Source organism: Tupaia chinensis, unplaced genomic scaffold (assembly GCF_000334495.1).
Source record: "Tupaia chinensis unplaced genomic scaffold, TupChi_1.0 Scaffold000370_1, whole genome shotgun sequence".
Lineage (NCBI taxonomy): Eukaryota > Metazoa > Chordata > Mammalia > Scandentia > Tupaiidae > Tupaia > Tupaia belangeri.
In genome coordinates, this window is record NW_006159867.1 from 2,155,233 (window position 1) to 2,179,795 (window position 24,563).

Sequence of the window (24,563 nt, forward strand, 5' to 3'; positions counted from 1 at the left end):
AATAATAAAAACGATGGATTTGGGAATTAAAGAGTTTGTTTTTTAAATTTCTTTCTTACGCTTTGTCATACTTTCTAGAAATACTCAGGGGAGTGATTTCTTCTTCCCCCATGTTTTAAGAGATCAAGTTTTTCTTTCTTTCTTTTCAAAGAAATATATGTAGCCTATTTCACAATAAGAAATAAAACAGGACCCTATATGACACAGATATTAAATATTACAGTTGAGTCATTTTGTGTCACTGTATACTTAATCAAAGAGAAAGCTCAGACCAGCAATTCTTGGAAAGACAATCATAGGTGTGACTTATGAGGCAGAGTTAAAGATGAAAGAAAGTCATCTCTTTTGAAAAAGCTGATTTTGTAACAGTTTTTAAATATGGATTTATCCAAGTAATCAGCAAGTCTGGTATGAGGCATTCACTTTTCATGAAATCGAGCTCTACAATCATTCACCGTCAATAGGCAATAAACTGTTTAGAATCAAAGGCATGATGAAGATCAGTCATATGTGTTGAGTTTTGAATAATGCAAACAAGTTATCCTAATTGCCTCATAAATTCTTTCAGTGAACATGTAACAGAGTAATCAGAGCAATGTGCAATTGCATATTTGTAAACCATTTTGCTCCTTCGGAAAAAAAAAATATATGTTAGCATGTTGCATTGTTCAGTTTTACCCAATTTTTCTGGATAAGATTTTTGACTTGAATGGAAGAGCTTGCACCTGTACATTTCAGAGGCTCAATGTATTGTAGACAGTTACTCCAGAAAGCTAATTATTCACTATTCATATTATTGTCATATTTATATGTACAGATTTATTTATGAATATACATATATTTATGTATAAATTTAAAATATTGCCTCAATGATTTGAATTATGTTTATTCTTATGTTCTATGTAGATTGGGGAAAAAAGAGAAAATAATTTGAAATATTTTTCATCATTTATTATTCTCAATTTAACTGGAAGCATTAGTGTTCAGAAGAAAACATTCTGGAATACATATTCCAGGGATGTCTTGGGTTTTATATCTACTATCCTGCATAATATTATGTTTAATCTCTTCAAATATCTGGCTTTTTTGTCTGTTTTTTTTTTTTTCCTTTTTTGTTCTTTATGAGAGAGAGAGAGAGGTATTTTTGACAGGCTCTAGATAAATCTCTATTCTGCACGCTCCAACTCCCCTAATTAGTCAGGATTACTAATATATTCTATAGTAATGTATAGTATATGCCCAACTTGCTGAAGTGATCCAAGGAGATTGGACCAAACCATTAGACCAAGCAATGGTCAAAACTATTTTCTGAATTCAAAAACGGGTAAAATTGATGACATTAACAACTACTGGTGGCCAGGTAGCCATTGAGAAACAGTCAAAAGTGACCATACATTTATAAAATTAGTCATAACATTCTCATATGGCTTTTAGTTCCATTAACTTACGTGCAATTTTTCTAACAGTTTTTTAGTTAATTGCTATTCAAGAGTTTTATAGAAGATAAGTCTATAACAAGCAAACAAATGATTATTGGTTATAAAGGCACTGAAACAGATAAGCAGGATGTAAATTGATATACTGGTACAGAAAATACAGGCCAAGAAAAGATAGTTATGATTGTATATTTCCTTGCAAAACAATAATGTAGTCAAAAAGGAAGATACTGAGAAGTATTGAAACCATAGTATGCTTGTTACTGAAACATCTTTAAGAGGTTTGGCTGAAACATGCCAGGCAATAAAATTAGAAAAGATTGACAAACTCCCAGGAAACTTTTGAAAGAAATTCCTTTTGTTTTTTGAGAGATTTTTGTTATAGGGTGTGTGCACTTGCTGGAGAGAGAGAGACAAAGAGACAGAGATCACCTCCTGGGGGGTTGGGCAGGACACAACCCCTTCTCCTCCGTTCTTCTCCTGGGATCTTAGGCACACACGCACATACACTGGTTTGAGTATAAAGCTACTAGGTTATATGTGATTCAATGTAATATAAACAAGATTGTGATAATAATAAAAAATTTTTTTAAAAAAAGCTACTAGGTCTGGGACTCAAACGTGACCTGCCATGTGGGAGTCCCGTGACATAACCACTTCACCATCTTCTGCCTCCTTGAAAGAAATTTCTAAAAGCAACAATAGGCCAGGGTGAGACATCTTGTGAGAATATCATTAAAGTGCTAAAGCGCTGTGTCATTGAGTAATTGTCTTTATTACAATTTTTATTGAGAGTGAATTGTGTTTTAATTGAGGGCATCCTAGATTTGATAAAATACAGAAATTATGTTAAATTGCTTTTCTTTTTAAGAGATTTTTGCTGAAGGGCACATTCACTCACCAGAGAGAAAGACAGTGATACAGAAAGCAAGAAATCACCCCCTAGGGGGAATGGCCATGCCACAATCCCTTCTCCATTCTCATCTCAGGATTTCGGGCATGCATGTACATGCACCTGGCATGAGGTTTAAGCCACAAGCCAGGCATGAGTTAAGCCACAAGGTCCGGGACTCCACAGTTGACTACATGGGAGTCCAGTGACGTAATCATTACTCCATCTGGTCCTGATAGATTGCATTTTTAAGAACTTCAATTTCTTGCTTCCATCTTGTGAATGTAATTGGAATAATAAACTCTTAGATCTAATACAATTTAATATTTTCTTTTTAATGCCTGTTTTACTTTGTCTTTCATGAATTATTTATACTAAAATACCATGTCCAGGGGCCTGGAGGTGGCATGGTAATTAAGGCACTGGACTCCCACATGGCTAACCATGGTTCCAGTCCCAAATCTGGTGGCTTGAAAAATCACGCAGGGTGCATGTGCATGCGTGCGTTTCCAAGATACCAGGAGGAGAATGGAGAAGAGAATGTGGCATAGCCAACCCCCCGGATGATTTTTTTTCATTTTCCATCTCTCTGTCTCTCTCCAGCAAGCTCATGTGCCCTGTGGCAAAAGCCAAAAAGAAAAAGAAAAAAAAAAAAAAAGATGAAATACCATGTCCATGCCCAGTCTTGCTGTATAATAAAAACTGCATGAAACACAGACATAAAGATAGGGTAGGTATCAGAGAAATATACTACAATAAATCTTCCATTTGATTTGCTATGTAAGGAAATGAAAACTGAGAAAGAATGTTATATTTAGCATGTTTCCTTTCTCTGCTGTAGCTAAATGGTAGCAGTAGTTCAATTAAAGTCCTAATGAATAGGTCTTATTTTTTAACTGGTATAGGATAGTTATCATTTTAGTGTTTTTTATCATTGGAAAAACATTTTTTATCAATATTAAACTGATCAGTTCATCAGCAATAATTAGGAAACATGTAATAGCTATAAAAGAAGAGAAAGCTGAGGCACATTTAGAAAAATATATTGTACCAGAGGATTGATTTCAGTAAGTCCTTGGAAAATGTAAGTAAAGTATGTGTTCATTTTGTTGCACAATTTTGAAATTTGTGCATAATTTTTCATAATCCTGGGTCGTCATAAAAGCCATGATGTATTCTTTCTATACCAAAATGCATTATGACTTTTCCGACAACCTAATATATGTTTTTTTATGAGCTTTTCAAGACTGTCCCCTTTTGTATATTTAATAGAGCACAACAAAAAACTGTGTTTTTTTTTTTCTTTTTTTTTTTTGGAGAGGTTTTTGCTATAGGGCACATGTGCTCAACAGACAGACAAAGAGAGACAAAGAGACAGAAATCAAGAACTCATCCCCCAGGGGGGATGGCCACGCGGCAATCCCTTCTCCTCTATTCTCCTCTCAGGATCTTGGGCACTCATGCACACGCTCCCGGTGTGAGTTTCAAGCCACCAGGTCCGAGACACGAACAGTGGTCGACTACATGGGAGTCCAGCGACATAGCCATTATGCTAACTGCTGGTCCCTAAACTGTGATTTCTTTTAGTTTATAACATGCTTATTATATTTTATCCAAAATATAAAATAAGTTTTGATTTTCTAAAGACTGCTTCAGATTTTCAACAAATCCAAAAAATGAGTAAGTACCTTTTTCTGTTCATTAACTGGTTCAAGGCTTGATTTAGACTCAGAACTCTTGGGTCTTAGTGTCTCTTTACAGAAGAGCTTAGCATATTTAAGGGACTGAATAAGGGCCACTGTCGCTGGAAGGTAAGGAAGAAAGAAAGAAGAGAGGAAGGCAAGGTTCAGAAATGATGGTCATTATGGGCCACCAGAAGTCATTTGAATTTATCCATGGGACAATGGAAAACTACTGAAGGGTTTTAAGTAGAGGATTAATATAGTGTAATTTGTTTTTAAAAAAATCATGTGACTTACTGAAATTAATGGGATGTTTGCCACTATCAGTCTAGACTGGGTTTTTCTAATACTAAATAAAAGTAGAAAAAGAGCCTTGGTGTCAGTAAAGAGCAATTGAGAAGAGTCATGCTAATAAAATAAAGATTCAAATTTAGCAAAGGAAGCTCAAAACCAATTTTTAAAATGTCCCCAATTATATAAATGGAACATTACATCCATTACCCTAAATATAAATGACAATTAATATATCCGATGAATAAGATGTGGAAAAACAGAACTCCCTGCTGCCTTATTTTCTAGTATGTATACTAACTTTTATTTATTTATTTATTTATTTCAGAAATGAGTTTAAGTTATATTGCCTTTCTTTTTAAATGACTCAGTTAAATGACTATGTCATAATATCCTAAAGATGCTTTAGACTATATGGGTGATTTATAAAAGGCCCAGGGCTATCTTGGGCATTTAGAAGTATTCTGAAATATTTATTAATAGCCTCATAAACCATGCTTACCCTGTTTTGCCACTGAATCCTTAGCTGTTGAAAAAAAAAAGGCAGTTCATCACTAGATGAGATCACAAAATATTCTATAAGCATATACCTTGCTAACTTCTGATACATATATACAAACCATAAATTTGTAAATCATCAACAAAGATCAGTGTAGAAAGAGTTGACCATAAATCAACTGAGCCTGGGATTAAGAAGTCATAATTTTCATGTCCAGAGGTTAAGACAGTTGTGAAATACTATCGGCAGGGATCTTAAAATGTTTTCAGCATTTGTTTACTTAGAGTTGAAAAGCAAAACTATATATAAGCATCTTCTTCTTTCAATATAATGAAGCATTGTTTCTTTAAATTTTGTTCAGAATAAAAACCATTGACAGAGGTAGAAGGAAATGATATTGATGCTTGCTTTCCTATCTTGCATGGATAACTACATCACATGTAGTCAATTAATTAAGCAGTTATTTACCACTATTTTCAGCTAGTGGCAAGGTCTATGGATACAACACTGGGCAAATGTAGCCATGGTTCCTCCCACAACACACTAAGGTGTAGCAATGACATAGCGGTTTTGCAAAAAAAGCAATTTAGACTTTTTTTTTTTTTAATCATTTATGATTTAGTACCAAATGGCAGGTATGATTAAACTTTCACAGATAGAAAAACAATCAAGACAAAAGTACAAAAGATGTACTCTTTTGAGTTCTTATAAGTGATTTCTATTTTCAGTGACCAAGTTCTTTATGAATTATGTCCATATAAGGTACCATGAAGAAAGTTTAGGAGAAACAGTAAACACATTCGGATTTTTCTCAGACAGACAAAAATCTACCCAGTCATTGCACCAGCAGATGGTGTGGAGGTTAAGATGCAAAATCCTGCATGGCCAGCTGAGCAGTTCTAGTCCCAGTGATTTGAAAATCACTCTGGGTTTGCATGCCCCAAATCCCAAGAGGAGACGGGGCGGAGAAGGGACTGTGGCATGGCTGTCCCCCTCGGGGGTGATTTCTCACTTTCCCACTCTCTGTATCTCTCTGGCAAGGACATGTGCCTATAGTGAAAAAGAAAACAAAATAAACAAACAAAAAAACCCACTGCCCAGTCACCATAATCAATGGCTATTCTAAATTAAGCTGCTTTATAATATATATTTTAACTTTTCTAAGCAATGCTTCAAAGAATCATACCAGCTATTTGCAAATTTTTATCCATTTGGTATATTAGAATTACACTTCAAACATGCAGCCTGAAATACCTCAAACTATTAGCTTGAAAATTAGATTTATTCATAATGCGTATAAGCACAGGCTTTTAACATTTAAAAAAGTTAACAACCCTGTAAATCTCCCAAATTGGAAAAATATAAATGGTATAAGAACCCTTCTGCCCATTTAGACAGCTAAAACTCATGAAGTATACACAAATAGCTCATATTTTTAAGAATTTAATCTGTTCAATTACATCTAGTTTTACTCATTAAAGTAATCTAGAAATCATTTCACTTGTCTACCCAAAGATCATGGAATGTAATTATAAAAGTAATATTCACTTTATTTTTGTGAGAAATGACAGCCTTAAATCAGATGACATGAGGATTTTTCTTCTAGGAAGGTATAATAGGAAAAATAACACCCAAAGCATAACACGAAACCAAAAGAATAAAAATTTCAAGACTAAACCATCAATAAAACAAGATAATTAAACACAATATAAGTAAATAAAATAACCAGAGACTGTCTTATGGCTGTTTTTCCAGTGCAAAAATAAATGCCCCACAAATATAACTGAGTGTAATAATTTCTTGTCAGACTATCAGAAATGTTTTTTCCAAAGTGTGTGTTTTATTTCATTTCTCAGTTACACTTAAACTCTGTCATTCATATTAGAATGGTCACTTCACTTGGTTTCTTCTCATCCCTTTCTTCCTTCTGATTACAATGCACTTAGAAAATGTATGTAGTAACTCCAAATTACTGATTTGATGCAACTGGGCAAGATAAAGACATAGTTTATGGGTGGAAGTCTCTCAGATGGCTCCCAATAGTCCCACTTCCTGAAAATCATTATAATAACATCCCCATGAGTGTAGGCTTTTCTAATGACTTGATCTAATAAATAAGATATAACAAGTTATGGTATTTCACTATCACTGTCCACAGTTCCCATGTGGGAATTTGCCTCCTGGAGTGGCCCAGTAGGGAAGCCTGATGTCTGTGAGCGTCATCTAGTGAGGACCTGAGATTGCCAATAGTCTCATGAATGAAGTGGTAGTAGCTCCCTCCTGCCCTCCCCACCTCCCATCAGAGAGTAAGATGATGCCGATCCCAGTCTACAACTAGATGCAGTTGGTAGATTCATTGAGCCAGTGTACCTGGTCAACCCATGCCCAGGTTCTTCAACCCACAGGAATTGTGGTATATTGACGTTTGCTCTTTGACAGTTGATTTCAGTCAAAAGACTGAGAAGTGACCTGTTTGCTCTCTTAAACTGCCAAGGTCTCGCATATTTTAAAAATAGTATAATAGGTTGAAAGTCGTTTCCCCAAGAGAAACATATGCCAATAACCTCGGAATGTGCTTTATTTGGAATAAGGTCTTTATGGGTATAATAAAGGTAAACATCTTGAGACGAGATCACTTAAGATTAGGGTGGGCCTTAAATCTAATGATAGACCTTCTTATAAGAGGGAAAAATAAAGACGCACAGAGGGGAAGAGGACGCAAAGATGAAAGCAAAGATTTGAATGATGTGCCTACCAGCCAAGGAAAGCCAGGGATCCCCAGCAGTCACAGAAGTTAGAAGAGAAGTCCGGAAGCGGTGGATACCTTGATTTTGGAGTTGCGACAAAGAGAATGGTGAGATGACAAATTTCTGCTGTTTAATATGCCAAGTTTGTGGCAATTTGTTATAGCAGCCCTAGGATACTAATATAACAAAAGATAAATATTCCTGAAATTAAAAGAACAGACTATTTCTCATAATAAAATTATGAAACATGAAGCATGTACTTGCTGAACGTTTTACTAACATAAAATTATAAAATAAAAATTATGAAATGAAAACGTTCATAGAAGAAAAAGCATTATAATAATGAATTGAAAATTATTAACTTATAGTAAGGATGGAATATGGCTGCTAGTTTTTGTTTTTAATTTGTTCAAATTATATTTTTGTGAATAAAATGATATTTTAGAATCTAGTCACAGTCCAAATGTAAGCTGTAACTTCTGAAGGGGCATCAAAAAGTTCATAGAAAAATGAAGAAGCACAAATTCATTTCAGTGCAAAATATTGAAAACTCTTATTTTATATTACAGAATTTTGTACCAAAATATACTTGTACTTTAATTCCATTTTTCACAGACTTTTTGAAGTCTCTTCAAAATGTGCTAAATGATTTGTATGTTTATAGGAACATACATATGTATACAGCAAGAAAGAGTAAGAGAGAGGTGGAGAGTCGGAGGGGAAAAAATCATTTTACATGTATTGGACAGTGCGAAGTTCAATAGATGCCTGTGACTTATATTAACATTCACTATTGTGCAGTACTTTCTATGGCTTTTGTTGCTGTCCAATCAGCATATCTTCCTTCTAACTGTCTACACTCAATTTCAGGTATGAGGAGCCTGGGAATAAAGACTGTAGCAGAGTATCGGACTCTATTGTTTTAAAGTTTCTGGACGTGATAATCTTCTGTGAAATGCACCTGCCCCAAACTTGGAAGGTAGAAAGTGGGCCAGAAGTATGGTTTTATTTTCCTAACAACACCAACAGGCATGATTATGCAAAAAGGGATTTTTCAGTGTCCTCCATATCCCCATGCCATGATCCAAACTCTATGGAAGAGTTATGAAGTTGGTGGTGACTTTCAATTGCATCCTGAGTCTGAATGTTAATAGCAAGACACAGAATATCCTGACCACGGCAGTGACAACAATCCAAAACTTCCCTGCCACTACCATTAACTTTTGCTCTGTTAGCCTTAATTCTGCTTTTGCTTGATATATCTGCAATGCTTCCATTATGTTTGACAAACTGTGTCTGGTAACACAGTTAGGAAGTAAATTTAGGGGTCAGCAGGTGGTGTGGTAGTTAAGGGTGCTGGACTCCCACATAAGTGACTGTGGTTTGAGTTCTGGACCTAGTAGCTTGCTTTCTCACTCTCTCCCTTTCTTGCTCACTTGCTCTGTCCCTCTCTGGTCAAATTAAAATAAATAAATAAATAAATGCTAAATAAAATAATTCTTAAAAAAATGGAAATACATTTAAACCAGATCTGCAAAAATAATTTTATTTAAAAATAATAAAATTAAACTAAGAATAAAATATTTTAAGTAAAACATTAATAAAATTAAAATTAAAATTAAAATTAACAGATAATATTGTTATCTTATTACAAGTTCTATATATAAAATTATGCAACATGTTCAAAGCATGGAAAAATTAGTATATGGCTCTAACTTCCACCATTTTAAGAAAAATATGGGGAATAATTAAAAAGCATAGAATTAGGGTATTTGCATTCTTTGCTACGTCTCATTAAATTCTTCATGGGGTTTAGTACCTCAGGAATTAAAAATGCAGTTGTTTTAGTATGGGCTCCCCCAGAAACAGACTGAAGTAATGATATGACTCATTTGGATATGAGCTCATTTGGAAGTTAATTCCAGCAAGGCCTATGAGACAGTGTCAAAGTAAGTCTGGGAATAAAGAAAAATCAAGAGAATGTGCAATGGATTGATGTAGGTTCCATTGGTGGAAAGTTAGGGCTTATAATTTTTCTAGGGCCCCATAAGAGAATACTTAGAATGAAAATGGATATTAGTCTCACTGAGGAGAAAGGAAGCTGCATGATTTATACACATATCCCCCTTCCTAACTGGTTGGAGATTGGTTCTGGAGTGTTGTCATTTTCATTCTACCACCTATGCTGTCTCATCCTACTCCAGAGAATTTCCTTTGACAGAAGGGGAGAGTAAGTCCCTGAATTACAAAGGAACCACCAGTGGGTGATCTCCAGCGCAGGCTAGGAAGATGTATGCAAGGCACTAACAGCATTTACTACAATGAAGAGAACACAATAGACCCAGAATCTCTCTTGATGCTATCCAAAGAAAAGTGAGAAAAAAAAAATATCACACAATAAATAAATAGTAATCACAAAAATATATGAATTGAGTAATTGGTATAAAGAACAAATACTAAAAAGCAGAAAGAACTGATATTAGAAATGTCTAGGTTATTGGGGAAGACTTTGTGTAGAATGTTAGTTTTGGACCAAGATTGGAAAGATGAGTATATTTGGAGTTGGCTCCATTATGTGGAAAAGTGGTGGGATGATTATTTTAGGCAAGGTATATAAAAAGTCTTTTAGGGGAAGGGGCCTCGTGCATTAAAAGTACTGAAAGCAATATTAATGGAGCACATAAAATAAAAAAAAAGAAACATGTACTGAACAAGGTAAGGTGGAAAGACAGGTTGGGGTTAGACCACATGAAGCCTGAGCACTATTCTATGAATATTAAACAATGCATTTGAAGTCCAACATTTTGAGTGACTGGATAAATACTATGATTTTAAAAGTTTCATTCTTAGAGAAAAAATTTCTTTGGTAGGCTGTTAAGCTATAATTGGGAAAGAAGGGAAGAATGAAATAATTGAAGCTGAAAGCAATTAGAGGAAAAGAGTGACAAATTTTAATAACTTGAAAGGGGATATAGAGAAGTTGATATATTTAAATGATATGGTATTATTTTTGTCCCCCAAGAGTTCATGTGCTCTAGTTTGGTCCTTGATGTAATGGCATTAGGTGTTGGTGAGATCTTCAAAGGAAGACCTGCCTTCAAGGTGGGCAGGAATCTTGCTAGACATATTGGTGTGTGAATTGGAAGTATAACAGAGGAAGATCTACCTTTAATGTGGGAGGGCAGTGTGCACCTGTTGGGGAGTATGAGAAACACAAGAAATGGAAAGGTATCTTCTTTCTTCCTCTCTTTCTCTCTCGCTGCACATGGCTGCTGACCTCATTGCTTTTCTTAGTCATGTTATGAATTATCACCAGAGGTGGGTCAGATTCCAGCCCCATACTTCTATAGTTTAGGGCCATAAAAATCATAAGCCAAATAAACTTGTCTTTATAAATCACCCAATCTTGGTATTTCTAGTTAGCAACCTAGTAATGAACTAATTCATTACAGTGTGTTGCATGTGTCTCATTTGTTAATGAGATGATTTGTTAATAGGAGAGCTTGTGGTGAGGGAGAGTATGACAGTGTTACTAGCTTTCTGGCTGTGTTCTTCCATGAATAGCAAGAACATTCATGAAACAAGAGCACTGGAAGGGGGTGAAGACTAACCGTTTAATCTGGATTCTAAGATTATAAGTCCATGTTTCACTTTCATTGGTAACTTCTGACTTCTATGTGGTTGTCCAATGTCTGTACTTAGCTGTTTCATAGTTGCCTTGAAATAATTAAATGCAACACTGTTGGTATGATCTTTAACTCATCGTGAAGTACTATCCTCTCAGTAAGTGATGCCCTTTTTTAAAGACTATATTCCTCTTTTTCCTATAACTCCTATGGACTGCCCTCACTACTGTATTACAAAGAAAGCAGAAGTGAAGATAAAGTCTGGCCCTAAGGATTGATTTTCATTATGTAGATAGTGGGAAACCACAAGTGAGACTTCACTGATTTAAGTGCCGGATGGTTTGTGAAAATTATAGCAGTATTAGTCATTGAGGTTCAATATATAAAAGAAAATATCAATGAAAAAGTAACAAGAATTAGATTAGAAAACATGAACGCTTTTATAATGAAAAATGTTAATAGGCCATGATTTCTCTAAAGGAAGTAACGGAACAGAGCAGTAGCAAAGCTACTGTTGGACTGGACTGGCAGTGCCCTATAAATGGGCATGGGAGGCACCTCAGGATAATAAGTTATCGATTTGTAAAGCCAACTGGAAGTCCTTTTGTATTTTTGACATAAAAAATGTGCTTTGAATTTCAGTAAACTTTAAAGGGAACACAAAATTGAGAATGCTTTCAAAGGCAGCATAGACTCTAAAATGTTGAGGAATATTAGTATAAACAGAATAACTTTATAGGAAATGAAAGGAAACAGCATAGGATTGGAAACAGGGTAGCTCTTCTCAGGCTATATTTGGGGAAGAAAGTGAGTTTAAGGCTGTTTCCACTAATCGCTTCAGGCACACAATCATTCAAGTCAGACAACCAGTCTGACTAGCTTTTTGACCTTATTAACATGATGTTTGACCAAATTGATTCAACAACTCAATTGAAAGGGCAGGACCACAAACAACCTTAGGCTCTACAAATGCTACCTCTAATTTCAAGTCAATGCACACATTCACTGTGTGCAGAGGGTGTGTATAATGCAATAATTGTTTTAAACCTTTTCTCCTCTCCTGAACCTACTAATCCTGCTCTTCCCCCTTTACTCTCATGAGACCACTTTGATTCCTACTTCAGAGACAAAATACTCACAAAATTTCTATTAATACATGCCACTCACACAAATCTTAACTGTCAGTTACAGGTTTTCTGGACAAATATCCCTGACTTTCAGAAGACCTCAATATGCTTAGACCCTGATAACTATATTTCTTATTGTTATTATTGTCACTGCCTTCATTTGCAATATGAAATGTAGATTTCACTCAGCAGAACATCTTTCTGAGGGAAAATATCACACAATTTCCAAGATTACTCCACTAGAATTAATTTTCCTTCTCTGAATCCTACCCTTTTCTGGGCTATACATTTTTTCTAATTAAACATTTCTCCAATATTTTTAAAAACGTATGGCATAACGATTCCCTGGCTATAAAATGGTACAACTAATTTGTTCATTCTAGTTTTTAACTGAAAACAACAACAAAAAAAAATCAAAACATAGAAGAGGCAAAAAATTAAAACAAAAATTTAGAATTTCTTTCTGCTGATTTCCTTAGTATATTCCTTCTCCTCTATTCTAGAACCAAAGTTAAAAATGTAGTAGGAATTGTCATGGATAAAATTTCTCAAATCCCAACTTCTAGACCTACAATTCTTGTTTCTGTACAGAGTTAAAGTAGGCTATACTGCCTAGTTGCTCTACAGAATCAACTGGTAACCACTTCCACATTTGTGTGATTTCAGCATAATTTGAATTCATTCAGAGAAATACATTTTTCTATTCTTGATAGGAAGCAATATGCAAGGAATGCTATTTGAATATAATGTGTTGGAGAGTGTAATAGGATGGCTCCAATCTGTAATCTTAAAAATAAAATTGTAGCTGCAGTCCTAGTTTCTTTGTCCTGGGGAATGCCAGCCAATTCTTGAATAAAGTGAACAATGGAGTTCATCAGATCTTCCTAACAACACAAAATGACATGACCTGTTCTACAGAATTTTCTCTATAGAATTCACTCAGCCAATCAAAGGTATATTTGTTTTGCATTTCAGAATGTTCACACTTTAATAAGAAGGACTTGTAAATGGCATGAAAAGTGAGTACTCATGAAAAGGTTCATTCCCTGCTTATTTAAATAAACCATATCATTTGATTAATAGAGGAAAATTATATCTGTCAACTTTGATTTAATCTCCTCCTTGTGTGCTTTTTGGAAGAAAAAATAAAGTAAAGGCAGAATTATTGTTAAATACTACATTAAAAATCCCTTCGATGATAACACAGGACAAATCAGAGAAATAGAGATGAGTTAATAAATGTGCCTTAAATAACAGCCAGTTGTATTCCATGCTTCTCATCCTAAGTTAGTGAAGTTTAGCTATTATTTATTTATTTTTAAATTTATTTTCTCTGGTGCTTCCAAATCCAGGCAGTTCTCTTCATCCCTGGCCACTGACCAAAAAGAGGAGGCACAGCAGCTATGGCATATAATGTAGCAGCACCACTTGGGAAGGTGGAAGCTTCCTGGGAGGCTCAGTTTCGGTTCCCAGGCCAACCTAAACACACCTGGCCCAGTCATGTACACCTGTAATCTTAGTTAATTGGGAAACTGGGGCAAGAGGTTCATGATCCTGCAAGACTCTGTTAAAATACCTCTCTCTCCTGCAAGACTCTGTTAAAATACCTCTCTCACTCTCTCTGTCCTCTATCTCACTCTCTCTCTCCCTTTGTTATTAAAAAGAAAATAAATAAAAGGACTACTAACAGCACATTAGTAGTCACCTTCTGCCAGTGACATAGTAATAGGCTCGAAATTAGTGCTTGGGTTAGTATTTGACTCCATCTCTGCTAGTCACTCCTGAAAATTAACTTTTCTCTCTCATTTTGTCATTTGTAAATAAAGAATACAAATGTCCAAATGTCTGTTTCAAGACAAAGAATACATATGGAAATATTTTTGTGAAATGAAAAATATCAAAATCATATAAGAGTATGTCAATTTATTTTCTGACTGAGATATAAAGTTGTTCTTGAATACCTTGAAATTGAAGTTGGGTGGATATGCCTATTTCCTGTTACTTTTTTTTTTTTTTTGAGAGATTTTCACTATAGGGGTCGTGCATTCGACACACAGCAAGAGAAAAAAAATTGGAGAGATTTTCACTATAGGGCGCGTGCATTCGCCAGACAGACAGAGAGAGAGATAGAGACAGAAAGCGAGAAATCACCCCCCAGGGTGGATGGTCACACCGCAATCCCTTCTCCTCCGTTCTCCTCTCGGGATCTTGGGCACGCACGCACACGTACCCGGCCTGAGTTTTAAGTCACGGGGTCCAGGATGCGAATCGCGGTTGACTATGTGGGAGTCCAGCGACATAGCCATTATGCTAACTGCTGGTTCCCGATTTCCTGTTTCTTTATCCACTATTGCCCAACATTGTTTCAGAATGATTCACCCAACAATGATCACAGAGCTGAAATATGTTCTCCTGGTACATTAATAAACATTCTTTTTTTTTTTTTCAATTAAAAGCGGCTACATGTAAGTATTTTCTCATATTTATTGTCTGTGGACCATATTCATTTCTTTCAAACTATGCATTTTTTATAACTTTTTAAAGAATTCTATCTAAAGAAGGAAGGCATCAATTTTAATTAAATGTAAAAGTCTACAAGTCAGAGACACCTCAATTAGATTATCTCTGCTTCTTACAAACTTTATGCAATGAGGAAATGACTTAATTTCTGCAAAACTCAGTTAATTAGTCTATAAAATGGCCATAATATTAATAATACCTTCTATGCCAAGTTGCAGAAATTCAAAATAAGAATGTACATAAAAATATGGCACAGGGGTCATCTGGTAGAAAGCATATAAAACTGGCAACTATCAGCATTATAATTTAGTTTCTAATATTTCAAAACTACTATGAAGATGAGTAAACTTAGGTAGACTATATAATCATTTTAAATCTCAGTTCCCTAATATGGATATTGAAGCGCATAAATGTACAATGCCCCCTCAGAGCTTCATGAATTTAAGAATCTATATAAAACCACAAGATATCATTTTCATTTAAATTAATTCATATCCTACCACAAGATATCATTTTCATTTAAATTAATTGTTCATGTGCAAGATAGAGAGAGAAAGCAAGATTCCCCTGACAGGGTCCTGATGCCACAATTTACCCCCCGGCTTCAGCCAGCCCTGGGCCATGAGTAGACATGTGTCCAGCACTTCAAGGGTCTCTGGGAGACTCTGAATCTGGAGCATTCCCTATCCCTATGGGTTGACCTCACAGAGCCTTGAGTTACTGTTGTACTTGTCTGGTCTCAAGATATCATTTTATAGGAAATACTTCAAATATTGGGTCGTTGGAAAAGTCATGACACATTTTTGCACAGAAAAATGGAAAACTACGTCATGACTTAGCCGACGACCTAATAGATAAATAATTTTGTCTCCGTTTAATGTATAAAGCAGATTCCCCAGAAAGGATAGTTGCTAATGTCAGTTTATATAGAGCAAGGATAGATAAACCTTTTCTTTAAAGGGCCAAATAGTTAATATTTTTGGTGCTTTTGCAGACCATACAGTTTCTGTAGCAACTACTCAACTATGTCGTTGTAGCACATAAACAGCAAGAGACCATCCATAAATCCGTGAGCATAGCTATGTTCTAATAAAATTTTATATGTGGACACTAAATTGAATTTTGTGTAAGTTCAACACATCATTAAATATAATTCTTTTTTTCTCTGAGACCACTTAAAATATTTTTTAAAAATTTGTTTTTGATCTTTGGCCATACAAAATAAGCAGTAGGCTGGATTTGGCCTGCACACTGTAGTTTACTGACCCTCCAGTAGATCATTAATGAATCTTTGGGACTAAGGTTTGAAAAGGTGCGGTTCTTTGTCTATTGAGGAATATATCAAATTAATTGGCTCAGTTAAAAAGCTTATAATGGAATATAGTTACCTCAAATATAGTTGTTTGTTTGAAAAGTCATGACGTGTTTTTCTACGTTTTTCTATGCAAAACTATATCATGGCTTTTGCGACAACCCGATATATATATATATATATTCTTTATCTATGTTAGAGCATGAACATGTACACATGAGAGTGAGAAAGGTAATGGCAGACAGAGAGAGAAAGGCGAGAGAGAGACAAAATACCCTTCACAGGATCTGGTCATATCATAGTCCCCTTTCTTCAGCCCTCCAACCCATCAGATCTCAGGCACTTATATGCATGCCTGGAGTATTTCAGGCTGACCAGGGTGTGATCTGAACCTTGCTCACAGGTGAGATGCAGTTTCTTTTGAGTAGCACATCATTGCTATACCATGGAGTTGGTAGTGTATTTCAATTCTATTGTGTAGAGGGTAGATGAGGTAGATGAAAGACTAAAGTAATTGTAAAAGTTGTATTTTGACTAATATTTAAAAATACATCGATGATTCTTTTTCCTGAAGGGTAGAGCTGTTTTAAGAATGTTTGAGTAAAATAAAATAAAAAATTTAAAAAAAGGAAACAAAATTTGATCACTTCTCCATGTATGCATGTATTTGGCTTCAGTCGATGATGACTGTGAGGGTATACCACACACAGCCACACATCACTACACATCAGAACACTGTTAGTAATGTCTGCTTGGAGACCAGCAGGCGGCTTGGTAGTTAAGGTGTTGGACACTCCCATGTAGCTGACCATGGTTTGAGTCCCGGACTTCATGGCTTGCTTTCTCACTTTCCCTCTCTCTCTCTCTCTGTGTCTTTCACTAGTCAAATTAAAATAAAGGAATGAATTGGGACCAGCAGTTGGCATAATGGCTACGTCGCTGGACTCCCATGTAGCTGACCGCAGTTTGAGTCCCAGACCCGGTGGCTTAAACTCACGCCAGGCGTGTGTGCGTGCATGCCCAAGATCCCGAGAGGAGAATGGAGGAGAGGGGATTGTGGAGTGGCCATCCCCCCTGGGGGGTGATTTCTCGCTTTCTGTCTCTATGTCTCTCTCTGTCTTTCTGGCGAGCACATGCGCCCTACAGCCCAGCAAAAACCTCTCGAAAAAAGAAAAAAAGTTAAAAATAAATAAATAAAGGAATGAATAAATAAAATTAAATAAAAATAAAAAAAAATGTATGCTCAAACTGCAGCAGTACCGACATATCTGTAGGCCTTGGGAATCCAGTGCAAACTACTGTTTTTGCAAGATTCATGATGAGGAAAACAAACTTTCTGATGACAGTGCTCAGCAAATAGTTTTCTGACATGAAGAAAGACAGAGCAATGTGATTTTCCAAATAGAAAGGCAGAATTCAGCACCAATTAGTGACTCTAAGAGTATAAAGGTACATGGTAGTCTTTCCTGCCAGTGGCTTACTCATTTGATGTGTTTAAGTTATCAAAAAGGAACAGGTTTGGAAGACACGTATAAATTAATAGATTATATATTTTTTCCCAATAGTATTTTTTAGGGTTTCTATTTGTTTTGTTTTTAAGTTTTTTGGTTTTTGTTTTTGACCATAGGGTATGTGCACTCACTGGAGAGACAAAGAGAAACAGGGAGAGGAAAAGTGGGAAATCACACCCCAGGGGGAGTAGCCACACTGCAATCCCTTCTTCTCTACTATCCTCCTGGGACTTGGGGCACACAAGCCTGTTGTGAGTTTCAAGCCACCAGACCTGGGACTCAAACCACAGTTGTCTATGTGGTAGTCCAGTACCTTAACCACTAGGCCAAACTGCTGGTTCTTTTTCCAATATTATTTTATAGTTGTTGCCTTTTTATCCCCCCTATGTTTCTAGGGCAGGTGAAAAAAAATAAGAAATCCACATGGGAGCAACATTTTTTTATCCTACATTAATGCAATAAAGTAAATCTGGAAAGCAGGACAGTGAACCAGAGAAAGTAGAATTTCACCCTTTCATTTGTATCGTTTTTTACCCCATTTGGAACAATCATCTGTTCTCACATCTGTAATGGAAAATCAAATTAAATTCCTGACTTTGTATACCAGTGTTAGAATTATTGTCACCCAGGGATTTTTCACACTGACACCTGTGATTTGCTGCATAGACTGGGTACATTTTGCTTAGACTGTGCTCGCCAATGTGCTACTGTAATTATTCCACAGGGAAAAACTCTGACTTTGACAGCTACTGTAACAAACATTGGCATCATTTTGTGACATGTGACTGTTGTTGTTGGCTGCTTGGACCTGACACGAGAATCGTACCGACAGAATAATCAGGGAGCTCCTGTACCTAATGTGAATGACTATCCCCTGATTTTTCATGCGTGTTCCAGGTTTTTGACCTTTGTATCTAGCATCCATGATGTGATTTCTTCTCATTCTTGAATGAACAATTGCAGAACAGTTGCCATTTTCTTATTGCAGTTGGAGTGTTTTACTGTCATACAGGAGAGATGCGTAAGTGTACACGATCATCTTTAACACATACCCTGATTTTCATCTGACAAAAAGAGAGCAAAAGGGAAAGTTCTTCGGTCCTCCATCCTAAAACCTCATCCACTTTTTATTTGATCAAATTCAGAACCTGTCTGGGAGCAAAATGTTCTTTGGACTAAAGCAATGGCAACACGATACACAAGTTTCAGGAAACTTAACTCCTGAACTCCTGAGAGGTGAGCATGTACCATTACAACATGGTACTGAAGAGACCACCTGCTACACCCCAGAGGCCATAGCATCCATCCTAGCACTGCTATCCCATGTCACCCTGACTTTGCGTAGGTAAGACTGAAGGGCTTCTATAATCAAGGCAGAGAAAGAGAGATTAGCAGGAGGTGGAAAGGTGGAGACAGGGCAGCGATGCCAAATCTAGGAAGAATAATACAAAGGAAAGAACTAGGAGAAGCCTATTGTCTAAAGAGAAGGGCATGACACCGGGAAACTAAGGCTTGCAAAGTAGAGGCTTAATGCTGTGCCTCTCTTCTTCCAGATAATAGGGCTCAATATCAGACTATGTTAACTCAATGCCTTTCATACCTCAGGAAATAGAAAAGAATGTCCCCTTGGGGACCAGCAAGTGGCAAGGTGGTTAAGGTGTTGGAATTCCCACATGGCTGACCACAGTTCAAGTCCTGGACCTGGCAGCTTACTTTCTAACTCTTCCTCTCTTATTTTCTCTTTCTCTGGCATAACTCATGTGAATAATAATAATTAATAATTAAATAAATAATAATTCTAAAAAATAAAAAAGAAAAGAATGTCCCCTAGAGGACAGAATATAGTGTTCCCTTCTTTATGGATTGAGATAGCTAGCTAGTGGGAAAAAGAAAAAAAAAGTATTGCTCAACTACAAGGGACAATTTAATTTTCATTCATTCTTTCATTCATTCCTTTTGAAAAACTTCTCCTACAGGACCAGCAGGTGGCGTGGTGGTTAAGGTGCTGGACACTCCTACATGGCCAATCACGGTTCGAGTCCCTGACCTGGTGGCTTCCTTTCTCACTATCCCTCTCTCTCTTTCATTCTCTGTGTCTCTCTCTGGCCAAACTAAAATAAATGAATGAATACATAACATTAAATAAATAATAAAATACATTTTTTTAAACAAAAAAAAAAGAAAAACTTTTCCTTTTTGGTCCCATAAATATTTCTTAAAAACCATTATCTTAAAATTCCTGTTCTTTTATGAGTTTGAAAGTACCTACTAATTGGCATTGCTTGAACATAAAGTAAGTTATAAGAGAGAAAGGGGGTTCAATGCACATAAGAATCCGAGTACCTTCCTGGAGGGAGGCAAACAGCACTTGGTACCTGATCTTTGAAGTCAAAGTGAAGCTGCATGTGTCCGTGAACGGGCAAGGTTGGTGGCGAGCATAATAATACAACTAAAGTGCTAGTGCGCCCTCACCTGTGGGTGACGGAGTCATGGCTGCTCTCCTAGTCTCAGGAAGAGAAGCACAGATTCTGCAGAAGGCAACTCTCTCTGTCTTGTGTAAGGCTAATGCTAGCAGCTTCCCCAATAAACCTGCTGTATTGCCTGAGTTCTAAGGATAAAGGCTGAGAACTGGTATGTGCCTGGCTTTTCAGGCTGCTACGATGTATTACGTTGAATGGTTTAAGCAGCCAACAATTATTTCTCAGAGTTCTCAAAGCTGGGGCGTCCCAGATCAAGGTGCCAGTAGGTCCAGGTTTGGCTAGACCTCACTTCCTGGTGTGCTGACTGCTGACATAGTGAAGCCTCCCAGAGAGAGAGCATGGAGAAAGGAAGCTCTCCTGCCTCTTTTTTATAAAGGAGCTAAACCCCTTCATGATGGCTCCATCCTTACGGCCTGCTTATATGCCTCCACAACTCTACCTTCTAATCTAGGATTTCAATTTATAAATGATGGCAACCCCCAGCATTTAGTCCAGACAATATATAAACAGCAGATGGAGGAAATTCAAGAAAACTTAATTGTACTTGGTCTACAGGGAACTAAGCTTGTTTCCTATGTAGGATAATGGCAGTCTGTGATGGGTCTTAGGGAAAAAAAAGACATTATTACAAAGTGTACCATCAACAGCTATTGTTCTCTGGAGGTCTGAAGTACAACAAGGTCACCATGTGACATCAAAGAGTGAAGGCAAGAAAGAGAAGTTTGGTAACTTTTGTTCTCTAGCAGAACAATTTTCAGTTTAAGAGTGAGTTATTTAGACAACCATGATGGATTGCACAAGCTTCCATTGTTTTAGCAAATCTGAGAAGCATACCAAGTGTTAGATATGAGGATTATCCCAGTTTGCTATGTGAATGGTTTACTCATTTTTGTTTTGAAAAATAAACTTGAACCCTGAATATATGCAGCAGGCCCTATTTTTTAAAAGCTTGGTATTTGTTGAGAGTTTATTAAAAATCAGAAAAGGCCAGGATAGTGGCATGGCAGTAAAACACAATGCTCTCTGAGGTTGAGCCATATGAGAAGGGCTGAGTTTGCATCAGGAGGCCTGGAGTATGGCAGCATGTGTGTGTTGTAATCTGAGCTTGCTGAGCCTGGCCGTGAATCACAGCGTTCAGACCCCATTGGTAGATTCTTGCTCTGTCTCTGTCACTCACAGAAGAACTTAATAAACCTAAAGACAAATCTGTCCATCTATATGTACTATCTATAAGCACACTATGTTTTAGGAAGGAGTTTTAGTTGTGGCTCTCATAAAGAAAATAATTAGAGTGTGGAGGTGGATTGCAGGGCGACTTTTTGTTTGTTTGTTTTAAAGAATTATTGTAACTTTATTCACTTATTTTTTAATTTGGCCAGAAAGGTGGTGGGGGTGGGGGGGAGGAGAGAGGAGGAGAGGGAAAGTAAGAAAGCAAGCTGCCAGGTCCAGGACTTGAACCGCAGTTGGCCATGTGGGAGTCCGGCATCCTTAACCACCACGTAACTTGCCACCCCCACAGGGCAACTTTTAAAAATGTTATCTCCTGTATTCCAAGGTTGGACCTAGGGTAGGCAAGACAGCTGCCTCAGGGTGGAAAATTCAAGGAGGGACAAAATAATCACATTATCAATATAAATAATATTTTATTGTAATATTTTTAAAATTAGTGCAAATATCCATGACAGAAAAATAGCACAATTTGAAATAAAGACAGAATTTGACCTTGTATTTGTGCAGCCGTATCTAATTCACGCCCTCTGATCTGTGTGCTCATTCCAATAAAATTTTATTTACAAAAAAGGCCATTGTTTGTCATTGATTTTTTTTTTTTAATTTTGCCAGAGTGCGTACTCACCAGAGCAAGACAGAAAGAATGAAGGAGAGGGAAAGTGAGAAAGTAGAATTCCTGGGGAATAGTTATCCAGCAACCTCTCACTCTCTCTCTGCTTTTGAGATTTGGGGCATGCACATGCTCCTAGTGTGTTTCTCAAGCTGCCCGACGTGGAATCTAAACCACACTGTTGGCCATGTGGGATACAACGCACATAACCATCTCAGACCATGGGCTGGTCCTACCATTGTTTTTTTTTTTTTGTTTAAGTGTTGCATGAAAATAGTATATATCTTTATTTCTGAATCTTAGTGCCTACTTTAATTTTTCCTTCTAGGGCAAATAGCTCATTGTCTTTAGCCTAGTCTGTAACCAAGGAAGCATCAAATTTAAATAAATAAACAAATAATGAAGGAGCAAAGAAAGAAAAGAAAATCAAAGGGGTAAAAATTAGGGAGCAGAATGAAGAGAAGTTAAAATATGATAAGACTTCAAATGTGAATTTTTTTTTGAGAGGTTTTTGTTATAGTGTGTGTGTGCTTGCCAGAAAGACAGAGAGATAGAAAGCGAGAAATCACTCCCCCAAGGGGGATGGCCATGCTGCAATCCCTTCTCCTCCATTCTCCTCTCAGGATCTTGGGCATGCACGCACACGTGCCCAGCATGAGTTTAAACCACTGGGTCTGGGACTTGAACCGTGGTTGACTACATGGGTGTTCAGTGACATAGCCATTATACTAACTGCTGGTCCCAAATGTGAATTAATTTTTTTTTAAAGGAGATTAAAACCTGTCAAGGCTATATATGTTAGAAAGGGAAAGCAAATAGATTCTCACTTGCAAAGATGAAAGTGAGCATTCTCTGACTCCCTAAAACAATAATTCTGAGTTCAGGTACTTATCCTTTGCGGATTTTCTAGAATGGAGGAGGTTCTAGAATGCAGAGAGAACAAAGAAATAAGCCAACACCTTCATCTTTTCTGAGGCTCATTATACAAAATGGCCATTTGTTTTTCAGAAATAGTAATTTGACAAAAAAAGAGACAAGCCTCCCATGCTCATGTTTCTCGAATGGTCAAAAGTTAAAATTCCAAACTGGATATGGATTCCCAGTGATTTTTGAAGCTGCTCCTCTAGGACCACACTTTGAGAGCCACCATGGTGTATAATAACCTATTGACAACAGGCTACACACAACACTTCAGTATATATTCTCACATTTTCTCTTCACATTACCCTCAGAGTTGGGTACTATTATTGATAGACAACAACAGAGAGACATAGTTCTGTAACTTAACACAGCAACTAAATGAAAAATTTTAATTAAAGCCCAATTTCCTAAAACCAAATTATATGGTCTTCCTACTATTTTAAATTTCATAGAAAGCAGAGATTATCAGCTTAGGGCACTGAACAGGGAATAGAGAAAAATCACATGTGGTGAATTAGCTAGGGAATCAAAAACAAATTAATTATAGCTTTGATAAACAGCAGCAAGAGCACAATTGAAATTGAACGGAATTGAATTTGTAATGATCAGTTTTCCACTGTTTTTCAACTTCTTTGAGCAATAACTGAAATATCACCATGGGCTACTGCTATTCCCAAGAGACCTAGGCCCTTCTTTTGGAAAAGAATCAAAATCTCAAGTTACTACAAGAAAATTCCTGTCTATCATAATTTTTTATCTATCAATCTAGCACTGATGGCTAAATAAAAATTAACTATATATGATATTTTCGTATTTAAATCAGAAAAGGTTACCATTATGGTTCTACAAAAATATTATTTTAACCACAATTAATTGAAAAACAGTCATGACATAGATTAAAAGAGACATGTGACATTTAACATACCTTAAGTTTTAACATCTATTTCTCAATTGATATAAAACTTAATAAAGATTCAATTTGTTGGCATGTGTGATTGCATAAAATGCTGCAGAAATAATTATGGTTTTGACTTGTAGTCAAATTAATTCAGATTTTCAACAACTTGGCAACACAATTCGGAAACACTGGAATCATACGTAGTTCTGATTATGTCACTATATAAGTTTTACTCTTAATCAATTTAAGTGAAGAGTTTATGGCCAGATATATTTTCTAAATTGTTCTACCGTTTAGTGAGTAGACATAGCCAATCTCCTGTGAAACTGCAAAACTAAAACAGTGGGCATCTGTTCTTCCGGAATAGGCTAAAATGCCACTCTAACAGTATTAGGAACACACAACTCAGTATTAGAGAATGGATTTTGGATCCTCTCCAAGGGATTTTATTACTACAAACACCAGAAGGTCCCTCATTGCACTGTTTCACCCATCAGGACTCTGAGAACAGTATTTTATTAAAACTCTCTTGTTCTGATAAATGAGTAATCTTGCAGCAACTACAGAAACATATTCTGCAGCTCTTTTCTGATGAAGAAGGGAGGACAATGGACTACTAGTTATAGTTATAAACATCTATTAAGAGGGATATATTGTCGCCAACTGTGAGACATTCTCTCTGGCCAATTTTCTTACCTATATCTGAATAGTAAATATAAGACCTAGGTTTTTTTTTTTTTTTTTTTGGAGAGGTTTTTGTTATAGGGCGTGTGCACTCCAC